Source organism: Pollachius pollachius (genome assembly GCF_949987615.1).
Source record: "Pollachius pollachius genome assembly, chromosome: 9".
NCBI classification, from domain to species: Eukaryota; Metazoa; Chordata; class Actinopteri; order Gadiformes; family Gadidae; genus Pollachius; species Pollachius pollachius.
In genome coordinates this window covers 6,167,429-6,175,556 of record NC_136942.1, presented here as the reverse complement: position 1 = coordinate 6,175,556, position 8,128 = coordinate 6,167,429, and the positions used below count along the sequence as shown (strand labels likewise).

The following is an 8,128-nucleotide window of genomic DNA, read 5'->3' as shown; positions in this document are numbered from 1 at the left end:
TTGATGGTGTGGTTTCGTGCCTCGCTTGATGTACACAAATGATCATTGTTATTGCTATGTTTGAAATAAAAAAATAAAAAAATCTATCTCTTCAATTCAAGATGGGGTGGGTGAGAATAAATAGTGCTATAACCTCACTAGCCTTATTGACATGGACACATCTGTTCCGCATAGATTTCTATGCACGAGACTTAACGGACACTTTTGTTACTGCCATGTATACAGTACATTCGGATCACATTTTAGGAAGAGATCTATGACGCATAGAAATCTATGCGGATCAGATGTGCCATGTAAACGCGGATACTATGAATTTCATTCATATATACAATTTCAGAAGTGGATGAGATTCGAGAAATATCTTGTTATAATGAGAAAGAATGTCAAGGTTTGGGGGTTGATGAAAAACTATTTTGAACCTTTGTGGTATGGCAACCCAGTCGCCAAAAGCATACGTTGACAGTCACTTTAAGGACAAGTTATGAGAGAAATGCACATTAACTTTTTGTTATCTCATAAGCGGTGTGGTGCCGGCTCCTTTTGACCTTTTGACCCCAGACTTCAAAAACGTGTCCACAGGCCAGCTGTGTCTACCCACCTTAAGCCACAAATGTACACCTACATCCCACAGTAAATGGGGACTAGAAACATAACCTCTGTCATATACATTTACTCTACTGTTGGAGGTCACGCCCCTTTTTCCACCTTTTCGAGATAGCTAGAGATGCTAAAATGTTTACACACATTTCCCGGGGCCCCGTGTATGACATATCCGAGATTTGGAGTTCTAGCCCTTAGAGAAAAAAAGTTTTCCCAAATGGAGTGTCATTTGGACAAAGCCCCTCAGAAGTGTAGCCTGCAAGACCTAATGGTTCAGAATGTGGTGGAAAAAGTTTTTGAGATAGGAAGGTCCTACCGCCCTGAAATTTTAATACCTTATTCTAGGGCCTAACTGGGACCTCCGCACCGAAACTTGGCCCGGTCGGACCCCGAGGGCAGGAAGGGGGGGCCTGCCCTCGGGGTCTGACCGGGCCAAGTCTCGGACAGGAAGGGCCCCCCCTTCCTGCCCTCGGGGTCCGACCGGGCCAAGTTTCGGTGCGGAGGTCCCAGTTAGGCCCTAGAACAAGGTATTAAAATTTCAGGGCGGTAGGACCTTCCTATCTCAAAAACTGTTTTTCCACCACATTCTGAACCATTAGGTCTTGCAGGCTACACTTCTGAGGGGCTTTGTCCAAATGACACTCCATTTGGGAAAACTTTTTTTCTCTAAGGGCTAGAACTCCAAATCTCGGATATGTCGTACACGGGGCCCCGGGAAATGTGTGTAAACATTTTAGCATCCCTAGCTATCTCGAAAAGGTCGGCAAAGGGGCGTGACCTCCAACAGTACAGTAAATGTACATAAGACAGAGGTTAGTTTCTAGTCCCCATTTTTTGTGGGATGGAGGTGTACATTTGTGGCTAAAGGTGTGTAGACACAGCTGGCCTGTGGCCACGTTTTTGAAGTCGGGGGTCAAAAGGTCAAAAGGAGCCGGCACCACGCCGCTTATGAGATAACAAAAAGTTAATGTGTGTTTCTCTCATAACTTTTTGTCATTATTAAAGAGAGGCCTGATTCTCAGATATGCATGTTGGATGGCTAGGGTGTAGGTTTGGGTAGAACTTCAGACCAAAATCTTGTAAGCGAGCCGCTGGGTGAGGTGCAACAAGATGGAGCACTTGCTGAGTAATTTCTTGTAGGGCCGGTGCGTAAGAGGGCAAACAAGATGTCCTTCAATATCTACGCTTCCAGGCGATTGCAACGGTGCCACACATGAACACATTCAAACATGTTTAATGGTAGTAATTAGCTGTCGAAATTGGAGGCCTTAATCAATAATGACCAGCTATTGATTTGCTTCCCGATAAAAGTTTGTGACAAATGACATGTTATTTAGCATCTACACATTGAGCTGAGTCCAATGACACAAAGCATGACACTCCACGGCCCTACACGGCCCCCTACACTACATGGCCCCTGTATTTTACATGGTACACCTATGGTCTAGGGCATGATCTCTGTGTGGCACAAGGTCGAGCTTGATCTCATTGGACTCAGCTGCTAATGTAGATGCTAAATAACATGTAATTTGTCAGAAAACTCCATCGGGTAGCAAATCTATAGCTGGTTATTATCTATAAAGGCCTCCAAAATCGACAGCTAATTACTACCCTGAAACATAGTCAAATATGGTCATGCATGGCACCGTTGCAATCGCCTCGAAACGTAGATGACAAATGACACCTTGTTTGCCCCGTTACGGGAAGATATTTTCATGGTATATCTTTCTATTTCCTAACCAAGCTCCATTGCCGTCTTTAACCAACGTGGTTTGCCGAGAGTCACGTGACGTTGACGCAGGCCCATTGAAAAGAAAAGGCCCAAAAAACGTAGGCATGTCACATGTTTAAAGCCGTTATTGTAATTAATTAATTTAATATTAAAATATAGGCTATTATATGTATACAATTATTACGTCGTGTAATATTCTATCTATAAGTAGACCATAACTTTTATTCAATTATCGTTATAACATGATCTGTATCTGACCATTGAACATCTTTAACCAAGTTCAGGTATAACCAGACCATATAACAAATATTTATAACATATAAACTAGGCTATACGTATAGCATATCATACATTTGGTTACAGGCCAAATTCGGTATAAATGTTACCCTCTGCTGGCCCACAACTAGATCGTCGCGTCCCTAGCAACCTGACGTCTTTGAAACATGCTAGGGAGACCATAAAACTAACTATCGAACAAAAGATCAGACACATTCACTGACTGAAGATTATGCAAGTAAAAAGTATATTTCTCGCTAGAAATGTTATTAGAAACACGTTTAATGGTCAATCTGTCCTAAAATATTGGATATATATATATATATATATATATATATATATATATATATATATATATATATATATATATATATATATATATATATATATATGCCTAATGCCTTCAGGGCGGCGCTACTGTTCAATCAGGACAAGAACAATGAGGTACTCCCACTCTTTTATCCCTGCAACCATCAGGTTACTAAATGATGACAAAAGTAAGGAGTAGGTGGAGAGCACACCAGTGTTGCTGGGTGTTTCCGGGGGCAGGGTGGTTGTTACTGACGGGCTGAAATGAATTGTGAGTTAAATGTGTGTGTTGGACTGCCTTTGATATATGTTTTTGTCTACCTCCTATTGCTATTTATTGTATTTATTAAGTAATCTATTATGTGAGACTGGAAACTGTGAACGAAATTGCCCATTTTGGGATAAATAAAGTTTTCTAATCTAATCTAATATATATATAACGTATCGACCCCTATTGGTGCTATTCCTCCATTCATTTAGATGGGCGGAAGAAACGTGTATCTCTTCACGCTTTGGTCAGGCATAGCGTGACACTGAACACTCCTTGCGAGGTGGACCAATGTATCTATTTCACGCCTTGGCGTGATACCGGGTTGAACAGACTGTTCTGTGTTTATGTGTGGAAAAATAACATCATTACACGGTTCCATAAAATAACATAATCAGCAAAGACAATGGTTTTATTTCCATGCTTTAAACGGCATTCGGGCTGCTAGTTTCAGCGTCCATAGCAACCATCATAGGCTTAGCCACCATGTTTTTCTGTCGAGACAAAATACGTTTTCAGACAAACGTAATTGAGAATGCCGAATAGTTCTCTGGGAACGTAATTTTCATGAGACAGGGTTGTCCTTTAGGGCTTCGGCCTCCTAATTGATCATTGATCAAAACTCTGCCCAATCCTCACCTTCTCTGACGCAGAGAAACTCGTCCACGCCTTAATCCCCTCCAGGCTTGATTACTGTAACAGCCTTCTCATCGGTACACCCTATAACACCTATGGTCCTTAGATTATTATTTATTTTATTGTGTTATTGCCCTTCGTGTTTTGTTGTAGCACTTTGAGATTATTTTTATGAAAAGTGATTTACAAATAAAATGTATTATTATTATTATTGTAGTAGGCTATATTTGAATGCCCTTTCACATATATGAAACCACCACCACACCATGGTTGGTTTGACGTAGCAGCTAACTTAATCATCCAAGAGAATCTGGTGTTTTGGTGTTGAATAAAGATCTATCAGCACAATATTTTAATAATCTGTTGTGACTAAATTGACATTCAGTAGGCCCTGCTTGCACTTGTATGTTTAAAATCAATATTTTCTATACAATATAGCCATTTGCAATTATACCTGGATGCATATCTTAAATACATTGAATGGATTAAATACTCAATTAATTGCTGCTACTACTCTATTAGCTAGAGACCCTTCAGCCCACAACTTTTGAGTTACTTTAACTTTACCCACCATGTACTGCCTACAGACTGGAATTCATATTTATATTAACTGTTGTGTCCATACATATATATATATATATATATATATATATATATATATATATATATGTGTGTGTGTGTCATTAAGCTCTTAGTGACCACATTTGAATGGCAGGGCAATCATGTATCAGGAGTAGCACCACATTCTAGAAAGACTGAAAATATGTTTTTATTTGAAGAGGGCAGGGGGACTAATTCAAATCTTTTGGCTGCCAGGACCTGGCCCACTCCTTCCCACTGAAAAGAGAACAAATAATATATCAATGAACCGTTTTGTGATGATTGGTCGAACTCCACTTACATAACACACAGTATATACCTACTTTATATTGATTCTCATCTATAAAGGCAATTACAAATCAAGCCCAATCTTTGCACATTTTTGTTCTTGAGCAATACCACACTTTCAAGTCATTTTCTAATAATTCAAGATCTAATAATGTAATAGTGTATGACACATAAGAAAGGGAATGATGAAACCACTTGATAGGAAATCTGGTTGGCAAGTGTGTTTGGTGGAAGAACTACTGTTAAACGTTAAAATAGCAGCAGCTATTTTGCACCAAGATGGTGCAAAATAATATGGTATAATATAGAATACTCGGAAAAGCAATGAAGTGGTTTAAAAAAACCCAGTGAAACAGAAAGAAACCAAATTAAATACATACCAAACTGGGCAAGGCTGCCAATCAACAAGGACTTCTTTAATGCCCTATCAAGGAAAGGAACCATAAATTCATTAGTAAGATAATAAATTCAGTGTTAGCCTATGAGTTTGATAGACAAAATGCATTGACGGTACTATTCCAAAATATTTATGCAAATTACTTGTATACATGAGTAAATTACATTTACAGTATGCACTTAATATGCATGCTCATGATCAATCAGCGAGAATGTCATTCCTAAAGTTAATCACGCATGTGTTTTTGCTGGGTCTTTATGGGTCTGTCAAACCTTTCTCATCCTCTCCTTCCCGTAACTCCTTATTTCGAAGGAGTCACGACCAATATGGTAGGGGCAATCTGAAAATATAAAAAACATGTTTTTCACAACAAAACCATCAATGCTTATCCACTGGCAAATATAAAATACCGCAAATATAAAATCAATAACAGTAATTATTAATACTGTATTAATGCTGTAATCGCTGCTATGAATACACAGGAGAATAATTTACAATTCCATAATTATAAATTGTGTAAAGGGTTTGTCAGTGCTCTGATCGTTACAAACTATTTCATCTTACTCTTCGGTAAAGTCTTGTTCCTTTTTTCAAGCCCCTTCTGGCTGTGATGCTCTGTAGGAAAGAAATGTTGAGGTATTCAAACAAAGACTCAAATGGTCATAACCAACATTCTTATTACAGTCCTTTTTCCAAAATAACTACAATAAATGTAATGCTATGGTGAAAAGAATAGTAGTCAATTAGCAATTCGATCTGTACAGACATTCTGAACATACCTTTTCTCCTCCGCTTCCTCTGCACAGTAGAGACCGCTGTTGGAATGGAAAATAAAATATTACTCATTCAGGCAATGATGTTTATTTGTATGACACTTAGTACCTTCTCATGCATGCTTTAATTGAAAAATCCATACCTGGTCCTTCCGTGTCCGGGTGGGCCACCTCCTCTACCTGCAGGGCCCCCTCCTCCACCTGCAGGGCCCCCTCCTCCACCTGCAGGGCCCCCTCCTCCACCTGCAGGGCCACCTCCTCCACCTGCAGGGCCACCTCCTCCACCTGCAGGGCCACCTCCTCCACCTCCTCCACCTGCCGGGCCACCTCCTCCAACTGCAGGGCCACCTCCTCCCCCTCCTCCACCTGCAGGGCCACCTCCTCCAACTGCAGGGCCACCTCCTCCCCCTCCTCCACCTGCAGGGCCACCTCCTCCCCCTCCTCCACCTGCACGGCCCTGTCCTCCACCTCTCCCATGTCCATGTCCATCTAAGATGACATAAGATAACACTCACTCAAAGTCCAACAGTGGAACTTCAACAGTGCAAGTGTAAATTCAGTTTTAAAAAATATGAAATTAAGACCATACAGATCTATACACATCTATACACATAAATAACCATAAACAAACATGAAAAGAGGTTAGCACTTATACAGCTGACTTAGTATATTGTAATTTGTAGCATAATATATTGGAGTATATATGCAGTATATAACAATATATAGGATTAGCCTCTTTAATTGACATAGATATTCCTGTATGTCTTCACCTGAGTGGTCCCCCTGCCCTCTTCTGGCCCCTCTGCAGTCCCACTTGCAAAAGGGGTCCATCCTGTGCAAGTTTGAAAAGTGTTGCAAAGGGTTATTAAATTGCAAATGGCAACCAAAAAAATTGTAGCAATAGTTCCATGATAAAAATGAATGTGGTGGACAAATAACAAGATGCAGTTAGTATTTTGGTAAACAAAGCAGAGGGTGTGTGGAATTTATAAAAATAAAGAATCATACCTTGACAAATGTACTCATGGATGGAGCCCATTTTTTTGAGGGACTCCTCCGCAAATGTGGCCAAGGTGCAACGAGGTGTGAACACCTTGACCACATGGCTCTTTTTAGTGGCTTTTCCAAGCAGCAGGACAGGTTTATATCCTGCTGCTTGAAGCTTTTCGAGCTGTAAGGAAATCACAGCATGTTAATGTTTTGCCTGTAGTAATCAAAAAAGACCTACTATTCAAAGCAATAGTGATTCAGACAGTTAAAGGTAGAACATAATTAATCTGAATTGTTTACATACCAGGAGGAACATTTCCTGCTTGACAACAGCCATGTTGTGGTTCTTCTTGCGGGAAGACGCCCACTCTTCCCGCTTAGCCTCAAATTTTCTCAAGGCAATTTTGAGGCGTTCCTTTACAGGCTGGACCATTTTGCAGTGCCTGCAAACCTTTTTAGCGCAAGGCAGAATGGTTTTGCAGGAGGGGCATGTTTTACATGTGCTGCCTGGCATATTGAAAGATTACCTAATTTACAAAGACACAGACAAACCGAATAGACAGATAAACAAAACAGATTAGATACACAGATAGTAGATAGATAAGAAAGATTATAGATATAAAATATTAGCATTGGCAGAGAGATAGTTAAGATGTATGATGCTTATTTGAAGCTGCAGGGAGAAAAAAGTAAATCACTAAAAACAAACTATTTTTTACAAACAGCCGACTACATTGTGTAAATTACCTTCTAACGTGATGCTGTGTATGGTACTTATCTAAGCCTTTCTCATTGTTCAATTTCAATTACTAACGAACTAGCTAGCCTACCCGAGGGACAGGTGGCGACGTAGGCCTACATTAGCCTATGAAGCAACGCTTTTGTTATCTGTTATTAGCTGTTAATACCTGTTAATATTCTTTGACAACGGCAATATAATTATTTGCACTATCAACTCCATAATCTTAGTATTTCAAGCATTCAACCGTTTTTAAATAGCAGTCAATCATAGTTGAACTTACGTCACACAAACCAGCACCGCAAATTTTCGGTCACTCCAGAGTTGACGTCTTTCTTTCAACCCGGTGTCACGCGATTGCGTGCTCCTGCGCACGACCGTGTGCGTGCGTGCGCGTGCGTGCGTGTCTGTGCGTGTGCGTGCGTGTGTGTGTGTGTTTATAACACGCTATTTTATGTTGAAATGCGACGTAATCCAGTGTTCACGAAAAGTACACTGTCAACGTATGCTTTTGGCGACT

The 8,128-nt window shown here is 40.3% G+C and overlaps 1 long non-coding RNA gene across 1 annotated transcript; it reads right to left on the bottom strand.

The window, feature by feature from the left end:
• Positions 1 to 6,646: 6,646 nt before the first annotated feature.
• Positions 6,647 to 7,606, bottom strand: LOC307080480. Its single transcript, XR_013812090.1, has 3 exons — positions 7,174 to 7,606; positions 6,888 to 7,050; positions 6,647 to 6,711 (listed from the first exon to the last, which is right to left on the bottom strand). It is a non-coding gene; the product is annotated as an uncharacterized lncRNA (long non-coding RNA).
• Positions 7,607 to 8,128: the final 522 nt, after the last annotated feature.